This window comes from Oncorhynchus gorbuscha, linkage group LG26, assembly GCF_021184085.1.
Source record: "Oncorhynchus gorbuscha isolate QuinsamMale2020 ecotype Even-year linkage group LG26, OgorEven_v1.0, whole genome shotgun sequence".
Lineage (NCBI taxonomy): Eukaryota > Metazoa > Chordata > Actinopteri > Salmoniformes > Salmonidae > Oncorhynchus > Oncorhynchus gorbuscha.
Window position 1 is genome coordinate 31,608,626 of NC_060198.1, and position 26,316 is coordinate 31,634,941.

At 44.7% G+C, this 26,316-nt stretch overlaps 1 protein-coding gene across 3 annotated transcripts in view; it reads right to left on the reverse strand.

Moving 5' to 3' along the window:
- LOC124015434 (inactive rhomboid protein 1) overlaps nucleotides 1-23,807 on the reverse strand; it is a 50,755-nt gene extending 26,948 nt beyond the window's left edge. For 2 of the 3 annotated variants that reach the window (XM_046330618.1, XM_046330620.1), the window contains exon 1: nucleotides 23,478-23,807. The gene's annotated coding sequence lies outside the window, so the exon portion shown is untranslated. The remainder of the gene's footprint in view (nucleotides 1-23,477) is intronic. The other variant, XM_046330619.1, reaches the window with a different exon arrangement.
- Nucleotides 23,808-26,316: the final 2,509 nt, after the last annotated feature.

Genomic DNA, 26,316 nt, shown 5'->3' on the forward strand with positions numbered 1-26,316 from the left:
CGGGGGCTGAGGTTAAGGAGGCAGGCTGGGTAGATGAGGGTGGCTGGGTAGAGGAAGGCAGGCTGGGTAGATGAGGCAGGCTGGGCAGAGGGAGGCAGGCTGGGTAGATGAGGCAGGCTGGGCAGAGGGAGGCAGGCTGGGTAGATGAGGCAGGCTGGGCAGAGGGAGGCAGGCTGGGTAGATGAAGCAGGCTGGGCAGAGGGAGGCAGAATGGGTAGATGAGGCAGGCTGGGCAGAGGGAGGCAGGCTGGGTAGATGAGGCAGGCTGGGCAGAGGGAGGCAGGCTGGGTAGATGAAGCAGGCTGGGCAGAGGGAGGCAGAATGGGTAGATGAGGCAGGCTGGGCAGAGGGAGGCAGGATGGGTAGATGAGGCAGGCTGGGCAGAGGGAGGCAGGATGGGTAGATGAGGCAGGCTGGGCAGAGGGAGGCAGGATGTTGTAGATGAGGCAGGCTGGGCAGAGGGAGGCAGGCTGGGTAGAGGGAGGCAGGCTGGGTAGATGAGGCAGGCTGGGCAGAGGGAGGCAGGCTGGGTAGATGAGGCAGGCTGGGCAGAGGGAGGCAGGCTGGGTAGATGAGGCAGGCTGGGTAGCGGGAGGCAGGATGGGCGTAGGGGGAAGAGGAAGAGAAACAGAGAGTTCATGCTGGCGTGCAGGCCGAGGCAGGCGCCATGATGGATGATCTCATTAATCTGGGTACTGAGAAGGCTGGACACTTCCTTCCTGAGAAACTGAACATCCTGACCCAAGGCTCTGCTTCCTCGCTCTCTCATTCTCTCTCGCTTCCTCTCTCTCTTTACCCAGCATTTCTCCAAATATATCTTTATCTTTCTCTCGTCTTCTGTTGCTGAACCTCAATCACTTTATTTTGGTTTTCTCTAAATGTATTTGTGTATAATTGTATTATTCCCTCTATATGAGTGACACACTTGCCTACTCATGACCCAAGATAAACTATGGAAAACTACAAGACAATGACTTCGCTTTAGTACCGCATATCATGTCCCTTTCGACCTGACAGAATATGCACCATAAATACCGTAAACCTGGATAAAAACAGAGATTCTTCTTGGTATTGTTGACCTTCCCCATGCTGGAGTTGTCACAAACAACAATGCAACCTATCCATCATGGCTGCAGTCCGCCTGCCTCACTACATGTTGAAAGCAATGCAAAGCCTGAAATAAAGGAAACAATGGGAGGAAAATATGCCATTGAGCCGCTCCCTCTCTTACCCAAACACTGACCTCACTCCTCATCTGACTCTATAGGCTTACTATGCTGCAATCTGCATGCACCTTAGGCAACCACACTCCCACAACGTCGTTACTGCCAAGGAGCCCAACAAGACCTCATCCTTCAAGTGTGTTTGGATGGATAAGGAACGTGCTAAGCAATTGGAACACCCATCTGATCTGGCAATGGACCGAGATGGGAGATCTAGAGACCGTGAATCAATTGCACTTAATAACAACGGCCTCAGTGTTGTGTAACACCTGATCCATCTGAGGCCCATCTGGGCTTTTATTACAGCATGGTGCTGCTTTTTATCTTTAAATAGCACACACACACACACACCACTGTCAAGCGAGACCCATTAAGAAGCTGACAGAAACTGCAGTCTCTTAGTTTGGGAGCCTGTGGATGACTTCTGAAACAGACGCAGATTAAAGGACTAAGAATATCAACACAGCGTTCGTGTTGGAGGAGCGACAGGAAGACCAGGTGACCACGCTGATTGTGGAAGCAGAGTTAGGACGCAGACGAGAGGTGCCTCTGTGAATTAACCAAGGGTGTAAACGCAACTCTTTGTTTCTCTTTCCCTCCTTCACACCTTCTCCCTGATGACTAACAGAGCAGTGTGACTCTCAACCACGTGGTTTCCATGCACACGGCGCTGGGATGACAAGGGGATTTTCACCAGGGTTTTTTAAGGGGAAAAGGAAGGAGGGTCCAGATCCGGTTCCTCTCCTCAGTCTGGGCGTATGGCCTGGCGGTATACTCCTCTTACATGGAAGGAAATACTCCACATAGCTGCAGACCAGGCCTGGGTAGCGGAGGCCAAGGAGCCGCCCTGTGTCCGGCCCGCTCCGCACCATTAAGATTCAGTGTCTAGCCTGAGGCAAACCGACACAGTGACAGGCTGTCACCCCGAAACATCCTCGTCTGACATTAAAACACAAACACAACAGGAATACCCTCTGCAGCTGACCCAGAGATCCAGTGTCATGGCTGGGGAGGGGCCAGAGGGAGGGGGAACTGGCATGACAGGCCTATCTGGTGGAACCTCATTCCATTCCCCATGTTTGCTCACTCAGGCTCGCCCTACCGTCCGGGAAAACACACACACCGCACGCACGCACACACACACACACACCACGGGGGGATTTTATAGTGCAAAGTCAACACTTGGAAGTGAGTGGCTTTCAATCCAAATTGAGTGTGAACGTGCTACATTACGGTGCATGGGAAAAACCTCTGCTACTGCTGTCCAAACAGCATTGACTGTGTGCTAAGATCTAGTGCCAGAGGTACTATGTATGAGAGGATAAGTAAGTCTCTGACGCCGTTCTGTGTGCATACAGTCTATTTATAGAACTTCAATGGCCAACGTCCTGCTGGAGATAGACTATAGAAAAAGCTTACATAAAGGCAGACATGCTAGATATCAAGGCAGTAGAAAGTACTCTAGGATGATATAACGGCAAATGCACCTACTGTAACTGGCAAAATGATGTCCTTATCCTTTTAACATCTCACGAGTGACTTCACAGTACGATGTGCACTGTACTGTGCAGTGACAGTGTTATGCAGTTGATCACTCTCATAACACCCTCCTGCCTCATATACAGCATATTTAACCGGCAGTTAAAAAGTTGAGCGGGCAACATCTCAATGAATACATTGAGAAAACAGTGCATATATCTTCCTCTGCAAATCAACATGAAAAAAAAGGGTGAGATGTGTTTTATATCAGGGAGAGGAATTAGCTCTGAATTGCCACGTCTACTGATCCAGTTCACTTGAAGTTGAGTAAGTTCTGCCCGGGCAAAATGGTTTTTCCACTTTTCTTTAGGGGGTGAAATATTATTGCAAGGGTGGATAATTCAACAGATAAATTATTAAACCATTCTACACTTGTGAATAATTCACGGTGTATTTCCCATTGGAGCTGGCATGGCACACACACACACACACACTCTCAGAGCGACAGAGAGAGAGAGAGAGAGAGAGAGAGAGAGAGAGAGAGAGAGAGAGAGAGAGAGAGAGAGAGAGAGAGAGAGAGAGAGAGAGAGACTGAGAGAGAAAGAACCACTTGGCCCATAGCACTCTGTGACTACAGTAGTACACTTACTGTCTCTTTTCTCAAAACTCTTTAACGTGCCCCTCTTAGCTCAACTCTTTAGCATGCTCTTCTTAGCTCAACTCTTTATCATGCTTTTCTTAGCTCAACTCTTTAGCATGCTCTTCTTAGTTCAACTCTTTAGCGTGCTCCTCTTAGTGCAACTCTTTAGCGTGCTCCTCTTCAGTGCCACTCTTTAGCGTGTTTCTTTTAGTGCAACTCTTTAGCGTGCTCCTCTTAGCTCAACTCTTTAGCGTGCTCCTCCTAGCGCAACTCTTTAGCATGCCCTTCTTAGCGCAACTCTTTAGCATGCTCCTCTTAGTGCAACTCTTTAACTTGCTCCTCTTAGCTAAACTCTTTAGCGTGCCCCGCTTAGCGCAACTCTTTAGCGTGCCCTTCTTAGCGCAACTATTTAGCGCGCCCCACATAGCGCAACTATTTAGCGTGCTCCTCTTTGAGCAACTCGTTAGCGTGCCCCTTTTAGCGCAACTCTTTAGCGTGCCCCTCTTAGCGCAACTCTTTAGCGTGCTCCTCTTAGCTCAACTCTTTAGCGTGCCCCTCTTAGCGCAACTCTTTAGCGTGTTCCTCTTAGCGCAACTCTTTAGCGTGCTCCTCTTAACGCAACTCTTTAGGGTGCTCCTCTTAACGAACTCTTTAGGGTGCCCCTCTTAGCACAACTCTTTAGGGTGCCCCTCTTAGCTCAACTCTTTAGCGTGCCCCTCTTAGCTCAACTCTTTTTTTTACCTTTATTTAACTAGGCAAGTCTGTTAAAAACAAATTCTTATTTACAATGACGGCCTACCAAAAGGCAAACGGCCACTTGCGGGGACGGAGCTGGTATTAAAAAGATATAAATATAGGACAAAAACACACATCACGACAAGAGACACCACAACACTAGATAAAGAGAGACCTAAGACAACAACATAGCAAGGCCGCAACACATGACAACACAGCATGGTAGCAACACAACATGACAGCAACATGGTAGCAACATAACATGGTAGCAGCACAAAACATGGTATAAATATGATTGGGCACAGACAACAGCACAAAGGGCAAGAAGGTAGAGACAACAATACCTCACGCAAAGCAGCCACAACTGTCAGTAAGAGTGTCCATGATTGAGTCTTTGAATGAAGAGATTGAGATAAAACAGTAAATCTTGGGAGGGGCCAGCTGAGTATAAGACTGTATCATCTGCATATAAATGGATGAGAGAGCTTCCTACAGGAGGAGCTATGTTGTTGATGTAAATTGAGAAGAGCGTGGGGCCTAGGATTGAGCCTTGGGGTATTCCCTTGGTGACAGGCCATGGCTGAGACAGCAGATTTTCTGACTTTATACACTACACTCTTTGAGAGAGGTAGTTAGCAAACCAGGCCAAAGACCCCTCAGACACACAATACTCCTTAGCCGGCCCACAAGAATGGAATGGCCTACCGTAATCAAAAGCTTTGGCCAAGTTAATAAAAATAGCAGCACAACATTGCTTAGAATCAAGGGCAATGGAACATCATTAAGGACCTTTAAGGTTGCAGTAACACATCCATAACCTGAGCGGAAACCAGATTGCATACGAGAGAGAATACTATAGACATCTTTAGCTTGCCCCTCTTAGCTCAACTCTTTAGCGGGCCGCTCTTAGCTCAACTCTCTAATGTGCCCCTCTGAGCTCAACTCTTTAGCTTGCCCCTCATAGATCAACTCTTTAGCGTGCCCCTCATAGCTCAACTATTTAGTACGCCCCTAAACTTGCCTCGTGGGCCAGATGCCTTATACTATTCTAAGACAAGTAAATGTAATTTGATTTACCACAATCAAATATTGTGTCTTCTTGTGCATGGACAGTGATTACATCAGCTGATTCTTAGGGAATGCACACACACACACACATACAACCTCCTCAAGTCTGAGATGTGGTGGGAATAGAGAGGGTGTTTTATCCGAGCCTGAAGTCCCTGAGATTGCTGCTATCATGCCAGGGCCCCAGATGGTACTTTTTCGCATGGAAACTCTTCTTATCTCCCCCAGCAGACAACCCAGTGTGCCCACGCAAAAAGGCCTGTCACCTGGGGAGAGAGTGGGAGTAGAGATCCACCTAGATTCAGGGCCCCTCTGACATCCACCCCCCCAGACCACTGCAGCCTGGAGGACAGGGTGTGACCATGACAACAGCTTCTCCATGTAGCCTGTATAACAGCCTTGTAATAGGTATATCTATGAGTTTCCAGTATTTAACAGCCTGGAGATGGGTATGAATGCTGTGGGGACAAAGAGCAGAGTAAAGAATGGAGATAATAAAATGAACATGAGCATGACACTTACAAGGACGTGACCTCATCTTACATGACCTAATTTTAACGGGAACTAGGAGATCTGGGTCAAAGGTTGAAAACACAGAGGAGGTGTGTGATTGGACTAAATCAACCATGACCATCGATGGCTCTGAACGAACTTTATTTGACTCTTTGCAAACTGGAAACCATATATCCTGAGGCTGCATTCATTGTAGTTGGGGATTTTAACAAGGCTAATCTGAAAACAAGACTCCCTAAATTGTATCAGCATAACGATTGCGCAACCAGGGCTGGAAAAACCTTGGATCATTGCTATTCTAACTTCCTCAACGCATATAAGGCCCTGCCCCGCTCTCCTTTCGGAAAAGCTGACCACGACTCCATTTTGTTGATCCCTGCCTACAGACAGAAACTAAAACAAGAAGCTCCCGCGCTGAGGTCTGTTCAACGCTGGTCCGACCAATCTGATTCCACACTCCAAGACTGCTTCCATCACGTGGACTGGGATATGTTTCGTATTGCATCAAACAACAACATTGACGAATACACTGATTCGGTGAGCGAGTTCATTAGAACATGCGTTGAAGATGTCGTTCCCATAGCAACGATTAAAACATTCCCAAACCAGAAACCGTGGATTGATGGCAGCATTCGCGTGAAACTGAAAACGAGAACCACTGCTTTTAATCAGGGCAAGATGACCGGAAACATGACCGAATACAAACAGTGTAGCTATTTCCTCCGCAAGGCAATCAAACAAGCTAAGCGTCAGTATAGAGACAAAGTAGAATCTCAATTCAACGGCTCAGACACAAGAGGTATGTGGCAGGGTCTACAGTCAATCACAGATTACAAAAAGAAAACCAGCCCCGTCACGGACCAGGATGTCTTGCTCCCAGGCAGACTAAATAACTTTTTTGCCCGCTTTGAGGACAATACAGTGCCACTGACACGGCCCGCAACCAAAACATGTGGACTCTCCTTCACTGCAGCCGCCATGAGGAAAACATTTAAACGTGTTAACCCTCGCAAGGCTGCAGGCCCAGACGGCATCCCCAGCCGCGCCCTCAGAGCATGCGTAGACCAGCTGGCTGGTGTGTTTACGGACATATTCAATCAATCCCTATCCCGGTCTGTTGTTCCCAAATGCTTCAAGAGGGCCACCATTGTTCCTGTTCCCAAGAAAGCTAAGGTAACTGAGCTAAACGACTACCGCCCCGTAGCACTCACTTCCGTCATCATGAAGTGCTTTGAGAGACTAGTCAAGGACCATATCACCTCCACCCTACCTGACACCCTAGACCCACTCCAATTTGCTTACCGCCCAAATAGGTCCACAGATGATGCAATCTCAACCACACTGCACACTGCCCTAACCCATCTGGACAAGAGGAATACCTATGTGAGAATGCTGTTCATCATCTACAGCTCGGCATTTAACACCATAGTGCCCTCCAAGCTCGTCATCAAGCTCGAGACCCTGGGTCTCGACCCCGCCCTGTGCAACTGGGTACTGGACTTCCTGACGGGCCACCCCCAGGTGGTGAGGGTAGGCAACAACATCTCCACCCCGCTGATCCTCAACACTGGGGCCCCACAAGGGTGCGTTCTGAGCCCTCTCCTGTACTCCCTGTTCACCCACGACTGTGTGGCCACGCACGCCTCCAACTCAATCATCAAGTTTGCGGACGACACAACAGTGGTAGGCTTGATTACCAACAACGATGAGACGGCCTACAGGGAGGAGGTGAGGGCCCTCGGAGTGTGGTGTCAGGAAAATAACCTCACACTCAACGTCAACAAAACTAAGGAGATGATTGTGGACTTCAGGAAACAGCAGAGGGAACACCTCCCTATCCACATCGATGGAACAGTAGTGGAGAGGGTAGTAAGTTTTAAGTTCCTCGGCGTACACATCACAGAAAAACTGAATTAGTCCACCCACACAGACAGCATCGTGAAGAAGGCGCAGCAGCGCCTCTTCAACCTCAGGAGGCTGAAGAAATTCAGCTTGTCACCAAAAGCACTCACAAACTTCTACAGATGCACAATCGAGAGCATCCTGTCGGGCTGTATCACCGCCTGGTACGGCAACTGCTCCGCCCACAACCGTAAGGCTCTCCAGAGGGTAGTGAGGTCTGGACAACGCATCACCGGGGGCAAACTACCTGCCCTCCAGGACACCTACACCACCCGATGTCACAGGAAGGCCATAAAGATAATCAAGGACATCAACCACCCGAACCACTGCCTGTTCACCCCGCTATCATCCAGAAGGCGAGGTCAGTACAGGTGCATCAAAGCTGGGACCGAGAGACTGAAAAACAGCTTCTATCTCAAGGCCATCAGACTGTTAAACAGCCACCACTAACATTGAGTGGCTGCTGCTAACACACTGACTCAACTCCAGCCACTTTAATAATGGGAATTGATGGGAATTATGTCAAATATATCAATAGCCACTTTAAACAATGCTACCTAATATAATATTTACATACCCTACATTATTCATCTCATATGTATACCTATATACTGTACTCTATATCATCTACTGCATCTTTATGTAATACATGTATCACTAGCCACTTTAACTATGCCACTTTGTTTACATACTCATCTCATATGTATATACTGTACTCAATACCATCTACTGTATATTGCCTATGCCGCTCTGTACCATCACTCATTCATATATCTTTATGTACATATTCTTTATCCCCTTACACTTGTGTCTATAAGGTAGTAGTTTTGGAATTGTTAGCTAGATTACTTGTTGGTTATTACTGCATTGTCGGAACTAGAAGCACAAGCATTTCGCTACACTCGCATTAACATCTGCTAACCATGTGTATGTGTCAAATACAATTTGATTTGATTTGATTTGATTGGACCATTTATCAACATGAACCTTTTAAGCTGGGTTGGTTTGAGTGGTTTAACAAGATAACGTCTATAGTAGAACAATGCTGACACTGTCTTCTGTCAAACTAAATATTAGCCTACATAACGACAATAGCATAACTTGTTACTGAAAATGCCAAAGGGTTATCCAAGTAATAACATTACTCAATATTACATGATAGATTAACATGACACTTTTACACTCCATAATAAATCACAGTAATTACATGTGTACAAATAAAATACTGTCTCTCCGCTCTCTGTACTGACAGTTTACTTATTCACAAATTCAAAACACTGCTGTGAAACCGGCCTGACAGGGCAAGGGAAACTACTGGGTGAGCCACAGCATGCAAATCTGAAACAGCCCTCTCTCTCTCTCTCCAAAATCAGTCAATCAATAATATCAGCATTTGACTTATGCACCCGAATTTTAGCGTGTTTGACCTCTTGACCTCTCACCGTTGGACATAGAAGTGTTTGTATGGATTTACATCCTCTTGAGAGACAGGGTAGCTTTAAACAAAACAAAGGAAAACAAACTCAAAGCAGAATGTCTCTCCTCCACTACTATCCCCTGTAGAGAGGCTCCCAGATGCATCCCCAAACTAGCTAAACAAGCGCCTTATTGTCTGTAGAAAGCAGAAGCTGCCCTTCCTGTTAGCCAAGTGAGCTAAGAGGGGACTCAGCAGCAGCATGACCAAACATGTGATCCCCATCTAAATAGTTTCCAGCATGATATCAGCCTGAATCGCTCCCGCCTACAAAAGGCTGCATTGTGTGCTGGGCATCAGGCTGATGATGCGCATGGGGCTGAAGGAGGGTCATTGTTGTGGAGACTGATCCAAAATTCTTCCTCAACGTGAGGGAAGGAAGGGGAAAACCAGGCTGACTGAAGGATTCATTCCTTTATCGATCAAAACTGGGGTGTCAGCAAGTTCTGTGTTAAGCTAATGACCTTTGTGTGCCCTGAGTTCGTTAACCCCACCATGGTTAGGAGGGAGTAGATGTGGACAGACTCCAGCTGTATCGGACAGACAGCGTATCTTGTTATGAAGTCCTTCAGACAGGTGTATTCTGGAGGTGATACGGCCTGTCACCACCATATTACTCATTGTGGCCACTCCTAGGTTTATTTACACGCTCTGGCCAATCAACACGAGTAAAAATACTTCACAAAGAGACGCCATCAACAGTGTGACCTCACATCCTCCCTGAAAGACCACCAGCACGGAGAGGTCAGATGACTGCTTATTTAAGACGTGCTGGGAGGAAGTGGAGAGGAGAGGAGGAACTGAAGAGACCTCCGAATGAAACAAACAGCAGGAAACACACTGCTGTCTGGGAGGCTTCCCCACAATGTTCACTGCGCACAGCCACAGAAACAACGCACACACACTAATCAATTTCACACCATCACCGGCTATGAGGCATCCCTCCCCTCCAAATACCACAGTAGAGAACAACAGCCACCCCTCCCTCCTGCCTCTGTCCTGTCCCGTCAGCGCCATCTGGCATCTCCATGGAGTGTGAAATCTAAGCTGTTGTCTCTATTGAGAAGAGCAGACGAAGTGTGGCCTGTTGCTCTGGGACAAAGGAATTAGCCAGGCTACACACGGATTTAGCCAGGGAAAAGAATGGGCATTTGGCCTGTCCAAATCAGCCCTCTGATCTCCAATCAAAGCCAATGAGGTCAAACCTCCTGATAAACTGGCCAGGGAGGGACTGGCAGGAACACCCACCCTCTGTCTGTATGTCTGCTGGGGTGAGGGATCAACTGCCACACCATCAGACCAAACAGTATTTGTTTACTAAACTCAGGTTTAGTCTTTGAATACTATTTGAACCCAGGTCCGACAAAACCGCCAGAGAAAATTAGCTTCACCGTTATGTACTAAAAACATAGGCATATACTGAAAGGTTCATTTAATGACATTCATAATCCCATGGATTCATTCATTTATCCATTTACTACTAAATATTTCATTCATATATTATATTAAAACGTTCACTACTTGGTAATTAGTTTTATTCCGAAGGGAATTCTACAGTGATTGTAATATGATTGAAAGCCTCTTCTAATCCCTTCATACAGATTTGCTTGACCTTTATGGTTAATTAACAATTCTCTATTCTCTCTATTTTTCATTCGTTTTGGGTTTGGAGTGAGTCAAATATGTATTGGGTTTGGAGTGAGTCAAATATATATTGGGTTTGGAGTGAATCAAATATATATTGGGTTTGGAGTGAATCAAATATGTACTGGGTTTGGAGTGAGTTAATTATGTATTGCGTTTGGAGTGAGTCAATTATGTATTGCGTTTGAAGTGAGTCAATTATGTATTGCGTTTGAAGTGAGTCAATTATGTATTGGGCTTGGAATGAGTCAAATATGTATTGGGCTTGGAGTGAGTCAAATATGTATTGGACTTGCAGTGAGTCAAATATGTATTGGGCTTGGAGTGAGTCAAATATGTATTGGGCTTGGAGTGAGTCAAATATGTATTGGGCTTGGAGTGAGTAAAATATGTATTGGGTTTGGAGTGAGTCAAATATGTATTGGGCTTGGAGTGAGTCAAATATGTATTGGGCTTGGAGTGAGTCAAATATGTATTGGGCTTGGAGTGAGTCAAATTTGTATTGGGCTTGGAGTGAGTCAAATATGTATTGGGTTTGGAGTGAGTAAAATATGTATTGGGCTTGGAGTGAGTCAAATATGTATTCAAGGACACCGTACTCTTCACCTATCACTTCCTCAAACCAAGAACATTCTTGTATGGAAGGAAGTGACCTCAACTGGTTCAGCAGACGGGCGGCTTCTGGTGAAACGTGTACACAAATGAGAAATAACACACAGAATACACACAAGCAGATCGAAGGAATTGATTTCCTGACCCGCATCACAACAAACAGGGTCTGTAATCCCCATCACAGCAGGGGCCATAGATGAACCACCGACTACTACAGCACACTGTTGCTATGCAGTACGCGTCTCCATATGGCAACAAGGCAATTCAACAATTGGGGGCAACAATCTGAGGTCTCAAACTATTCAACACATGTACAGTCACTTACACAGTAGCTGTTGAGGATGTGTACTATGGATATTTAATCTTCTACACAGAGTGACTCCAACCAGACAAACCCATTTACCTTTGACATATACACTACCGGTCAAAGGTTTTAGAACACCTACTCATTCAAGGGTTTTTCTTTATTTTTTACTATTTTCTACACTGTAGAATAATAGTGCAGACATCAAAACTATGCCAAGAGTGCAAAGCTGTCATCAAGGCAAAGGGTGGCTATTTGAAGAATCTCAAATAGCAAATATATTTTGATTTGTTTAACACTTTTTGGGTTACTACATGATTCCATATGTGTCATTTCATAGTTTTGATGCCTTCACTATTATTCTACAACGTAGAAACTAGTAAAAATAAAGTAAAACCCTTGAATGAGTAGGTGTTGTAAAACTTTTGACCGATAGTGTATATATATATATATCCCTCTGGTGTTATGTCTCTCTGTCTAACCCAGACACAACAGGGTGAGTTTCATAACCCTCCAACGTTTAAATCCCTTTCATCTGTACTAAATCGCAGATATCCAGGGAGATAAGAGGATAAAAGCGGAACAGGTGAGACTCAGCAATATAGTCAAATCCAAAGGTAGAAAGAGGAAGTGAGGTTCTTCCTGTGGTTGATTGAGTCTTCGAGGTGTATCACTGTTGCCATGCGGTGTTCTAAGACAGGTGCTTCACTTCCACCTTGAACATGTGCACTGATTCCCAAGGCCAGGCAGCCAGCCACCCAGACTGCCTGTTTACAAGTCCCCACATTCATCAACTTCAACATGTACACTCTGCCCAAACTAGTTGCTGTGTGTGTGTGTGGGGGAGCAGCACTCTCAACTATACTGCTGCTATGCTGATATGATCTCTTTCTCTGAACTTCTGACCCTTATAGAGTAAACCTCTAAGCCTGGAGTTCATGACAGTTTCTTATTAAAGCCTCTACTAAAATATTGGTGTCCTGTGTAACTTTGTATTAATAGAGATAAATAGCACACGTGAGTGTTTTTGTGGTTGATACACTGCATCATAGTCTCCGGAGCACCATCAACAGACCGTGAAAATAAGATACAAACGTTACAATGACAATGTCGAAGCGGTTTAGACGCTATGTCTGTATTTCATATCACTCAGTATTTCATATGTGCATTGTATTAGATGAAGAGGAGAAAAATAAGTTAATAATCTCTGTTTTAGCTATCTTTAAAAAAATGTTTTAGCTACATTTGGTCATTCTCTCAGCTCTCACATGCCCTGGAATCTCCCCCACACAAAACATTTGATTGACCTGTTTCAGACAAGCCTCTCACCTGTATCTTTACATCTTATTCCCTAATCTAACACGGTGCCATAGGATTCTCTATCATCTCTGGGGAAGTGAAGCTGGCCCTGGTGGATCATCAGAAGGGAGGACCGCCAGGGTTCAGGTCTGAGGGGTCGGGGAGAGAGAGAGCAGGGGCGGGCGGGCCTGCTGCAGTCAGCTGTGCTGCACAGAGAGTCGTGGAAACTCCCAAACACAGGCACAGGAAGGCTGGGGCAGACCCCATGGGAGATACAGTAGGCTGAAGGGGGCCTCCTCGGTCCTCACCCTGTAGATTGGGCTGAGGAAAACACAGGCTCCTCCACAGAGATGAGCGTAATGTGTTGACAGGGGAGATAAGGGGGGACAAGGGAATGACACATATCCCAGCTTCCCAGATGTGCTCGTCATTGTGAGATAATCCAAATAAACCCTCATCAGTCAGGTAACAGGTTATGGTGTGACAGAGTAATTTGACAGAGTGGTGGTGATGAGTGTGCATTAGTCAACCCCCACAGCAGCAGAACCAACTTGACTCACTGTATCTGGGTTACGTCCCCAGACTGAAGAACCTGACAGACTCTATTCATTGATTTCTTTTTCTGTTGAATCGCTGCTCTACATGCAAATCAAATCAAATCAAATTTATTTAAATGTCCTGATATCTCAAAGTGCTACAGTGCCTAAAACCCCAAACAGCAAACAATGCAGTAAAAAGAATCGCAACCCAGAAGACGGCTTTATTATTGCAGTGCGTGACATGATCAACTGGGTGGCAACACTGGCAGGCTTTACATCATCTTCCTGGCACAAGGCAATGCCAAGCACAACCACTGACAACTGGCCAATGGATGGAAAAGTTGGCATAGATCTGAAGTGTAGCACAGGCAGCTGTAGCGGTTGTCATAGGTGGAAGAAGGTGAAGAGGACCAAGGTGCAGCGTGGTACGTGTTCATGGTAGATTTAATAAAGAAACTGAACACTAGAACAAAAAAACAACAAAGTGGAAACAAACGAAACAGTTCTGTCTGGTGCAGACACACAAAGACAGAAAACAACTACCCACAAACACAGGTGGGAACAGGCTACCTAAGTATGGTTCTCAATCAGAGACAACGATTGCCAGCTGCCTCTGATTGGGAACCATACCAGGCCAAACACATAGAAATACAAAACCTAGACTACAAAACATAGAATACCCACCCCAACTATATGTATATTATATGTATACTATGTTGTATTTACTTTGTCACCATGGGCTTTTTTTGCCTTTACCTTCCTTATCTCACCTCATTTGCTCACATCGTATATAGACTTGTTTATACTGTATTATTGACTGTATGTTTGTTTTACTCCATGTGTAACTCTGTGTCGTTGTATGTGTCGAACTGCTTTGCTTTATTTTGGCCAGGTCGCAATTGTAAATGAGAACTTGTTCTCAACTTGCCTACCTGGTTAAATAAAGGTAAAATAAATAAAAAGTGAAAGAAACTCACGCCCTGACCAAACTAAAACAGAGACATAAAAAAAGGAACTACTGTCAGGACGTGACAGCAGCAGACAAGAACCGGAGAGCAAACTGGGAAGGACAAGCAGAAGTACAGGATGACTTCTTACCAATTTCAATCGTTGTGACACAAAGATCTTAAAACACAACAGAACAGTTCAACTACAGAACCTTCCTGTGCTGTAGCACTTGGACGACTTCACTACTTCAGAGTGCTTTAACAAGAACAGCCAAGGCACACGCTCCCTTACAGCAAGTATGGGAACATGATGGTCCATTGAAACTGGAAATGTCAAACCTTCTGTCCAAGGTTAGCAGTGTGCTTCAAGTTTCAGTACAATGTGAAGTGCACTCGGAGTGATCCAAGTGGTCTCCCTGTCAGTTATCATTAGTCATTCCTGGATCCACCTCCTCCCATAGGGCCAGGCAAGGCCAAGTCACAGAGCTGTTCCAAAAGCACACCCTCATTTCTTGGAAACTCCGTTACAGAGTGAGTTGGGCCCAAGGTATGTGATGGAGGTGGTGGTGTGGACTGTTGGTTGAGACTGTCCAGATATTACTGTGTATGACTCTTGTGTGCTCTTCCATGCAGGGGAACAGTCTACTTGAGTTTACAGCGTGATACACTAATAGGGCAGGTTTACCCAACTGGTGGCCCATGGCCCGAATTTGGTCCTTGGTTGATTTTCTTTGGGTTAGGGTTAGGGTTAGGGTTAACCCTTTGGTTAACCCCCCAAGTTGACCAAGCAAAAAAGTAGTTTTTGCTGTTGGGACATAAAAGACTGTAAAAACACCAGCAAATCAGCTCCAAGTGATCTTCATTATGGAAATCTGTTCCAAAGTATTCCCACGTACAGTAGAGAGTAATACAGTCCCCTCTGAAATTATTGGGACAGTGAAGAATTTAGTCTTCTTTTGAATCTGTACTCCAGCACCTTGGATTTGAAATGATACAATGACTAAGGGCAAAATGTCAGCTTTAATTTGAGGGTAAACGGTTATGACAGCATTGTTTGTACATAGTCCCCCCATTTTAGGGGACCAAAGGTATTGGGACAAATTCAATTATATGTGTATTAAGTTAGTCAAAAGTTTAGTATTTGGTTCCATATTCATGACACGTAATGACTACTTCAAGCTTGTGACTCTACAAAAATGTTGGATGCATTTGCTGTTTGTTTTGGTTGTGGGTTGTGTTTCAGATTATTTTGTGCCCAATAGAAATGAATGGTAAATAATGTATTGTGTCATTGGAGTCACTTTTATTGTAAATAAGAATATAATATGTTTCTAAACACTTCTACATTAATGTTGATGCTACCATGATTACGGATAGTCCTGAAGGTATTGTGAATAATGAAGAGTGAGAAAGTTACAGATGCACAAATATCATCCCCCCGCAAAAATGCTAAACTCCCCTGTTATTGTAATGGTGAGAGGTTAGCATGTCTTAGGGGTATGATATTTCTGCGTCTGGAACTTTCTCACTCAACTTATTCACGATAGTGAAACTCATGGTCATTGTATCATTTTTGTTTGGGCTTTCTTGCGGTCAATTTGCATTCTACAAATGATTTGTAATTATGTTCCGCCCCGGAAAAAAATTGTCCTGTGACTGAATCTAGTTGATGATCCCTGCACTAGGGTCTGACGGCTTGCTGTGCCAAAGATAGGTTCGGAGAAGGCAGGCCGCCCTATTTAAAAAAGATGTGCTCTCAACTGTAACAGTCCTGGGATAGTAACTATAATTGTCCCTCTCCAGTCCTTGTGTGTGTCTGGCCATTCAGTATTTTAAAGAGATAGTGAGTGTAGGAATCTAACACTATGGACAGTCTGACAGTAGAGACCTGTACTAATGGGCTCTAACTGAAAGCTGAAGAACAAAGATTTCTCTTGAGGATTTTGCAATAATGGACATTGTCGGTGTACATTAGAACAGCCACTTCCTAGCAAAAAGGCGAGGAAAAGTGCTGAATGTGGTATATGTTATTTTTAGTCCCGCACTCAATACTCCTGTCGAAAAAGAACAAGACTGACAATAGTTCCACGAACTGTCCACTTGACAACCATTTAAAAAATCAGGCCTATATTTTATCTGTTTTGAGTGGCAGGATCTGAATTGGACTAGAGATTCTGACTTGTTGTGTAAACTCTGTGATATGAGATACTACACATGTCAGGATCTGAATTAGACTAGAGATTCTGACTTGTTGTGTAAACTCTGTGATAGGAGATACTACACAGGTCAGGATCTGAATTAGACTAGAGATTCCGACTTGTTGTGTAAACTCTGTGATATGAGATACTACACAGGTCAGGATCTGAATTAGACTAGAGATTCCGACTTGTTGTGTAAACTCTGTGATATGAGATATTACACAGGAGCTGCACTATCCACATGCCAAAAGCTATGGAACAATCCTATGGACCCCTTCTTTTTATCTGTGAAAAAGAATAACACCCTTATAGTTTCTGTCTACAGACACAGAGCCAGAAGGTGAAAATACACAGAGCAGTTCCTCCTCCTTGGAGCTCTGGTCTGCTTGGTGGGAGCACCCACAACATTCCCATAGTCCTGAGAATGACGAGTGCCGCCGGGTAAACCAGTCTCAGACGAGACGCCACCCCATTGAGAACAACAACCAATGGAATCCATAAAAACCCCAGCAGCAAGGACCATGCCCTAAATATCATCTCATCAGACTAAGCCCCACCTAAAATCAGCTTAAAACAAATAATAACATAAAACAATCTATATTAATCCCTATATTCAGTTAAAGCAAGTTCACATTCTGCCCTGTAGTCATAACAGGAGACATGGGTATTTGAGTTTCTTGGGATTCCTGACTGTGGATCCCAACATAGGCCATGGCTGAGCTTTGATAGATGAGGTGGTAACATGGGGACTAAGAGAGAGAGAGAGGAGCAGGCAGAATGGCTTGCTGGCAGACAGAGCCTTGGAGACCAGAGGTAGACCTGAAATAGCATTACATCACATCTGACTGAGTTTGCAGTCCCGTCTGTTGGCCGGGCCTAGCCTCTGCAGCCAATGCCCTACATGCCACCTCCAAGATGTAATGGGAGGGTTACAGTTAGCTGCTTAACGGCTGCTTTCCTGGGACTCACATAATCAAGGCCTGAACACTGACAGGAAACTCACAGACCAAAGCAATTTTCCATTTATCCATACACGGCCAAACTCAAGACACCCGAGGGAGGACCATGGCCACGCCAACTACTCACACGACACAAAATGGTGGGGGGTTGGTTTTGATGAGGCTTTTTCATTGTGACTGTTGGGAACTAATGTGAAGGTTTGTGTATTTGCATGCATGTATAGAAAGGCTTTCAGTGTCTGACAGCATGAGGGAAACATATTCCTGTTCACAAGTATTCCACATAAAGCGTAATCACCACGGCATATTCTCCACGGTTCATAGATTGACGCGACAAATTATTTTTGCAATGTCTGAAAAGAGTGGTCTGTTTTTGATTATCAAGCATTCCTGAAGCCTTGACACAATCTGACACAAACCCCAGGCCGACTACAAGCACATCAAAGTTATTGACGATAGTGGTTGAGCAAGCACCAATGGGGCCCAGATCAAAGAGAGCGCATAGGCAGTAAATTGTTCTTCTCTCGCCATTATTCTTCAGTGCCACTATACCTGCCATGCTTGTAAAGCCCCGTCTATCTGTCTGCCGTAGTGGGAACACTCTTTACTGATCTGCTGAGCAAGAACATTCCGCTTATGTCACGTTCGTTATAAGGATCGGACCAAGGTGCCGCGTGGTATGCGTACATTCTTATTTATTAAAAGAATGAACACAGGGCCTCCCGGGTGGCGCAGTGGTTAAGGATGCTGTACTGCAGCGCTAGCTGTGCCACCAGAGACTCTGGGTTTGCGCCCAGGCTCTGTCGTAACCGGCCGCGAGCGGGAGGTCCGAGGGGCGACACACAATTGGCCTAGCGTCGTCCGGGTTAGGCTGGTAGGGAAATCCTTGTCTCATCGCACACCAGCGAGTCCTGTGGCGGGCCGGGCGCAGTGCGTGCTAACCAAGGTTGCCAGGTGCACTGTGTTTCCTCCGGCACATTGGTGCGGCTGGCTTCCGGGTTAGATGGCGCTGTGTTAAGAAGCAGTGCGGCTTGGTTGGGTTGTGTATCGGAGGACGCATGACTTTCAACCTTTGTCTCTCCCGAGCCCGTATGGGAGTTGTAGCGATGAGACAAGATAGTAGCTACTAAAACAATTGGATACCACGAAATTGGGGAGAAAAAGGGGTAAAATAAACTAACAAAATAACAAAACGAAATGTGAAGCTATACAAATGAGTGCTGACAGGCAACTACACATAGACAAGATCCCACAAACACCAAAGGGAAAATGGCTACCTAAATATGATCCCCAATCAGACACAACGATAAACAGCTGCCTCTGGTTGGGAACCATATCAGGTCACTATAGACATACAAATCACCTAGACCTACAAAAACTCTAGACATACAAAAAAAACTAGACAATACAAAAACTAGGGTACCCACCCTAGTCACACCCTGACCTAACCAAAATATAAAGAAAACAGAGATATCTCAGGTCAGGGCGAGACAGCTTATTGTTCCTAAAGCTGTTCACCAAGTTTGTTGACATGTTTAACTGCAAGACAAGAGATACAAGAGATACTGTTGCTTTGCCCTATATTTTACAACTGCAAGCATGCTTCCACAAACAGAGGAATCCTCAATTGAGATATGGATACACATACATAACTCAGATTGTTGGGTGTGTGAGCCAACACTAACTACAATTAACCCAAAAGGGTAAAGAATTTTCAACCACAGATATACTGCCTGTAGTTGAAAATGTCTTCTCTTCAACAATTGATATTACTTTGATTAATACTAACACTATAATTACTAATAAGAGAGCAATTATAATTATCTATTACATCATCCCAATGGCATTATAGCACGCCATAGTCATCACTACATGATTATAATCTCTGGGTCTCACATGATGTAGTGAGGCCTTTTGAAGCCGCAGCAGCCTGCCTGGGGTGATTTAGAAAAGTAAGTGCTCAGCACACACACACACACACACACACACACACACACACATACACACACTAGAGGTCGACCGATTAATCGGAATGGCCGATTAATTGGGGCCGATTAGGGTCGATTGTATTTTTGATCACCGATTTTGCCGATTTGTAAAAGAACAAACATTTTTACACCTTAATTTCATCTTTATTTAACTAGGCAAGTCAGTTAAGAACACATTGTTATTTTCAATGATGGCCTAAGAACGGTGGGTTAACTGCCTCGTTCAGGAGCAGATGACAGATTTTCACATTGTCAGCTTGGGGGATCCAATCTTGCAACCTTACAGTTAACTAGTCCAATGCAACGACCTGCCTCTTGTTGCACTCCACAAGGATACTGCCTGTTACGCGAATGCATTAAGCCAAGGTAAGTTGCTAACTAGCATTAAACTTATCTTATAAAAACAATCAGTCAATCATAATCACTAGTTAACTACACATGGTTCATGATATTACTAGATATTATCTGACTGAGCATACAAGTATCTAAGTATGTAAATAAGCGGTGGTAGGCAGAAGCAGGCGCGTAAACATTCACTCAAACAGCACTTTCCTGCCTTTTACCAGCAGCTCTTCGTTGTGCATCAAGCATTGCGCTGTTTATGACTTCAAGCCTATCAACACCCGAGATGAGGCTGGTGTAACCGAAGTGAAATGGCTGGCTAGTTAGCGCGTGCTAATAGCGTTTTAAACGTCACTCGCTCTGAGACTTGCAGTGGTTGTTTCCCTTGCTCTGCATGGGTAACACTGCTTCGAGGGTGGCTGTTGTCGTTGTGTTCAAGGTTCGCTGCCCAGGGAGGAGCGAGGAGAGGGACGAAAGCTATACTGTTACACTGGCAATACTAAAGTTCCTATAAGAACATCCAATAGTCAAAGGTTAATGAAATACAAATGGTATAGAGGGAAATAGACCTATAATTCCTATAATAACTACAACCTAAAACCTCTTACCTGGGAATATTGAAGACTCATGTTAAAAGGAACCACCAGCTTTCATATGTTCTGAGCAAGGAACTTAAACGTTAGCTTTCTTTCTTTTTTTCCTTTTTTACCTTTATTTAACTAGGCAAGTCAGTTAAGAACAAATTCTTATTTTCAATGACGGCCTAGGAACAGTGGGTTTACTGCCTGTTCAAGGGCAGAACGACAGATTTGTACCTTGTCAGCTCGGGGGTCTTACATGGCACATATTGCACTTTTACTTTCTTCTCCAACACTTTGTTTTTGCATTATTTAAACCAAATTGAACATGTTTCATTATTTATTTGAGGCCAAATGGATTTTAATGATGTATTATATTAAGTTAAAAGAAGTGTTCATTCAGTATTGTTGTAATTGTCATTGTTACAAATACATTATTTTTTAAATGGGTGGATTAATCGGTGCCGGCTTTGTTGGTCCTCCAATAATCGGTATCGGCGTTGAAAAACCATAATCGGTTAACACACACACACACACACACACACACACACACACACACACACACACACACACACACACACACACACACACACACACACACACACACACACACACACACACACACACACACACACACAAAGAGAACAAGAGAACAAGAGAGAGAGAGAGAGAGAGAGAGAGAGAGAGAGAGAGAGAGAGAGAGAGAGAGAGAGAGAGAGAGAGAGAGAGAGAGAGAAAGAGAGACAGAGACACAGAGAGAGAGACAGAGACAGAGAGACAGAGACACAGAGAGAGAGACAGAGAGAGAGAGAGAGTGAGAGAGAGAGAAAGAGAGAGAGAGAGAGAGAGAGAGAGAACTGTACAGAGGCTAGAATAAATGTTCTCTCCCATGGCCTTCAGGTAATGTAGTTTCATAACAAGACAGACTGGTCTTATAGACTAGATGTAACATAGTAAACGTATGATATGTTATGTTTGGTATGGTTACATAAGATAGAAGTTACTTAAGGCAAAAACGAAAGGAGGGTGGTTGGTCGGTGATAGGTAGGTGGGCCCAAAGGTTGCGTGTCGGTAACATATTTGTAACATATTGTATGTTTTGCAAATTCGTAAAATATTGTACGAAATGGATGATGGACATCCACAAATGAATACATACCATATGAAATGTAACATATCATACTAAATAGAGTGTCTTGGGATTACGTACAGAATCATACGAAATGCTCTGAGACCACGTTAAACAAGAAGATCATTCCAGGAACTGCTTTTTTTTCGTACCAAGGGGCTGCATCATCTCATCGACTGGACGGAGCAGCAGAGGATCTGACATGACCATGACACATCTGAAGTCTGGTCAGCTTTTCATCATGATCATCATGAGGTGATTAGAACAAACACCTACACAGAACACAACCTCATGGCTGCCTTAGAAGGCCTTACATATAATAGAGATGCATGCACACTACCATGCTGGTGTCCTTAAGGGTAAAGATTTAAAAAACAAGACCGAAACAAGTCTGGCACAGTCTGGTGGTTTCAAAACAGGACTCCTGAGGGTGAACCCGGTTCAACCCAGTAACCCAAGTGAAAACAACACCACATGGAGAGAGAGAGAGTGAGTGTTGCACACTTAGCAAGACTGATTGATAGATAGACGGATACTGCACCATGACTCATGTGGGCATGACTACAGTCCAGTGTGCCCCCTCAGCAGCTCCCTGCTACACCCACATACCAACCAACCAACACAGGCCTGGCTAGCCCATTCCCACCTGCTCCCTTCAATGCCAGCTCCAGAACCCCTCGGTTTTTCCAAGGAATACTCTCTCCCGATTGAACGGCACAGAAAAATGCCACACACCTTCCTCCACACATGCCTCACACTGTACACACACACACATACACACACACAGGCAACCCCCCCCCACATACTGTACACACACACAGTCTCTTTCTCAGTGGAAACATTCCCTGTACCTCCAGTCCAGTTGGACCGGTTAGAGAGGATGAACATGACCGTCACTATCACACATCATGGCTCTGCCTGCTGTATCTGTGTCATGACATCAGCCCTCATGATGATCCTCTGGGTGGCCATGTGCTGCCTGCCTGGCCTGCTGCTCCTCTCACTTTGCCAAAATAACTCAGCACATTTGAATACATCTCTCATTCCTGTTGCAGACATGGGGCTATAGTACAGTGTCCATTGATCTGGTAGCACAGTGGAGGCAGACGCCTGTGCTATATTGTGGAGTCTAAACAGTGGCATTGCATTCATGACATGTATGAAAATGTTAACAAAGCGATCAATTACCTAATAATAGCTATCAATAGTTCATAACGGAATACTGATAATGGGCATCATGAACAATCCTTGGAGTACAAGGTACAGCCATAATCATTTTATTTCAATGATTTTGCTTAGAAAACACCTGAACCCACTTAGTCCAGGAGAAACATTATCAGAGGAGATCTGTTACATTCATCACCTGACAAAATACCTCAGGTGTAAGCCTGCGTAATAGCAGTTATATTATGTAGTAATACCTTGCTATGTGCTCCTTTACAGACCGGGAGGGCAACTATGCTACAAATGAACATGCCGGACTATCGTGAAGCCTATAGGCGCTCGCGGAAATGTCAAACATTTATAGAATAGAAGCACTGGTATTGAGGTGATGACAAGCTGTCATTCACAATCAGAAATATGCCAAACGTATGACAGGTCTTATATTGTATAGCGATACACGTAGATCTTTGCAACCTACAGCACAGATGCATGTCAACCAGGAAATTCAAAACAGGTTCCAATATCAAATAGTACAATTCGTTCGATACATTCCCTTTGGATCGTGTGAGTAGGCTATGGATCTCGGTGTAGGCTATCGATCATACTGTGCGTACACGAGACTGAGGGACAGATCGTTTATTCCGGATCGTCTTCTTAACATTCTATTTCTGATGTTTTCAATCCTATATAGCCTAGCACTCTAAACCCAGCCTATTCGTATAGTATACAAATACACTTACCCTTATCAAAATCAAATCCTATGTTTCCCGTTGCGGAGAAAAAATCTGGTTGTAAAGATTTCAGATCTCAGTTACTGAAATGTGATGTCACTTCATTCTGAGAAGGAAAAATAATAATTTATTTCGAGTCAAACAAGAGTCCTTTTCTATATCCTGGAACTAGTGACAAAACGTTCAAACATTTCCAGATATGTCTATTGGGATCCTATTTTCACAGGCAGTGTCCAGCGCATTCCCACACCGCAAGGCTCAACAAGGGTAAGTTTTCTTCGGCCGGTAATTCAGTTTCACCAACCGAGAACCCCGCCCTTGAGCATAGGAAAAGACTGTCAAACCCACCAGCCAATCGGTTTACATGGGCAGCCACTGCCGCGCTCGGCGCTAACCGGCTGACGGGCGTGACTATGAAGAGATCGGGTTTAAAAATATTAAAGAGACAGGATCGTAACAAATCATGTACGCTCTCATTTGGCACTACCCAGACATTGGCCCATCCAGAGAAATCATATGACATGACATCATAGGACATACCTGACCAGCAGTGATCAATAAATAGTTTAATCATGTGTCAACTGTAACTGAAGGTTATTAGCACACTTATTAGTACACCCCTCTTCATACCTTTGTAGGCTAGTGATTTTGTAGTTAAAGTAAAGCCGTGATCATTTCAACAGATCTGTTCAATATCTGTTCTTTATATCCCAGTCATAACATCTTTATTTGTAAAGCATGTTTCAAGCCTTAATCAAACTGAAATAAAACAATGGTCCTAACATGTTAACGAATAACAGATGTGGACAGAATGACTCTGCGTAGACATGCATGGTCCCTTGTCTCAAGGGTCTCTGTTGTGAGAGCAGTCATGTGACGTTGTTTCACATCCTTTTCGATAACTGAACCTAGAAGCTGACTCAAACCACATCCTATCTGTGTTTGGTAAATTCCATGGACAAGTGCCTAGACACCTCTAAAAATAGATGCATAAATGACTATCTTAGGCAGCCTGTCCTATAATAACCTACTGTAGCCTAATGAATTCCCACGATAATTGTATAGAATAACATCTGTACTTTGCTTTGAGAGACTAGTCAAGGACCATATCACCTCCACCCTACCTGACACCCTAGACCCACTCCAATTTGCTTACCGCCCAAATAGGTCCACAGACGATGCAATCTCAACCACACTGCACACTGCCCTAACCCACCTGGACAAGAGGAATACCTATGTGAGAATGCTGTTCATCGACTACAGCTCGGCATTCAACACCATAGTACCCTCCAAGCTCGTCATCAAGCTCGAGACCCTGGGTCTCGACCCCGCCCTGTGCAACTGGGTACTGGACTTCCTGACGGGCCGCCCCCAGGTGGTGAGGGTAGGCAACAACATCTCCTCCCCGCTGATCCTCAACACGGGGGCCCCACAAGGGTGCGTTCTGAGCCCTCTCCTGTACTCCCTGTTCACCCACGACTGCGTGGCCACGCACACCTCCAACTCAATCATCAAGTTTGCGGACGACACAACAGTGGTAGGCTTGATTACCAACAACGACGAGACGGCCTACAGGGAGGAGGTGAGGGCCCTCGGAGTGTGGTGTCAGGAAAATAACCTCACACTCAACGTCAACAAAACTAAGGAGATGATTGTGGACTTCAGGAAAGGGTAGCTAGTTTTAAGTTCCTCGGCATACACATCACAGACAAACTGAATTGGTCCACTCACACTGACAGCGTCGTGAAGAAGGCGCAGCAGCACCTATTCAACCTCAGGAGGCTGAAGAAATTCGGCTTGTCACCAAAAGCACTCACAAACTTCTACAGATGCACAATCGAGAGCATCCTGGCGGGCTGTATCACCGCCTGGTACGGCAACTGCTCCGCCCTCAACCGTAAGGCTCTCCAGAGGGTAGTGAGGACTGCACAACGCATCACCGGGGGCAAACTACCTGCCCTCCAGGACACCTACACCACCCGTTGTTACAGGAAGGCCATAAAGATCATCAAGGACATCAACCACCCGAACCACTGCCTGTTCACCCCGCTATCATCCAGAAGGCGAGGTCAGTACAGGTGCATCAAAGCTGGGACCGAGAGACTGAAAAACAGCTTCTATCTCAAGGCCATCAGACTGTTAAACAGCCACCACTAACATTGAGTGGCTGCTGCCAACACACTGTCATTGACACTGACCCAACTCCAGCCATTTTAATAATGGGAATTGATGGGAAATGATGTAAATATATCACTAGCCACTTTAAACAATGCTACCTTATATAATGTTACTTACCCTACATTATTCATCTCATATGCACATGTATATACTGTACTCTACATCATCGACTGCATCCTTATGTAACACATGTATCACTAGCCACTTTAACTATGCTACTTCGCTTACTTTGTCTACACACTCATCTCATATGCATATACTGTACTCGATACCATCTACTGTATGCTGCTCTGTACCATCACTCATTCATATATCCTTATGTACATGTTCCTTATCCCCTTACACTGTGTATAAGACAGTAGGTTTGGAATTGTTAGTTAGATTACTTGTTGGTGATCACTGCATTGTTGGAACTAGAAGCACAAGCATTTCGCTACACTCGCATTTGACATCTGCTAACCATGTGTATGTGACAAAATACAATTTGATTTGATTTGATTTACTGTCGGCTGCGTAAGGTTCTAAAGTATTCTATCACTTGAGTTTTAGTTAGGCATTGATGGGCATACGAGCATGTCTTCGTGATTACTCACTCTACTCTCCCATACGCCACTCCATTTTCTCCTGAGAGAGACAAAATGAAAACCAGAAAAACACACAAGTTTGTTAG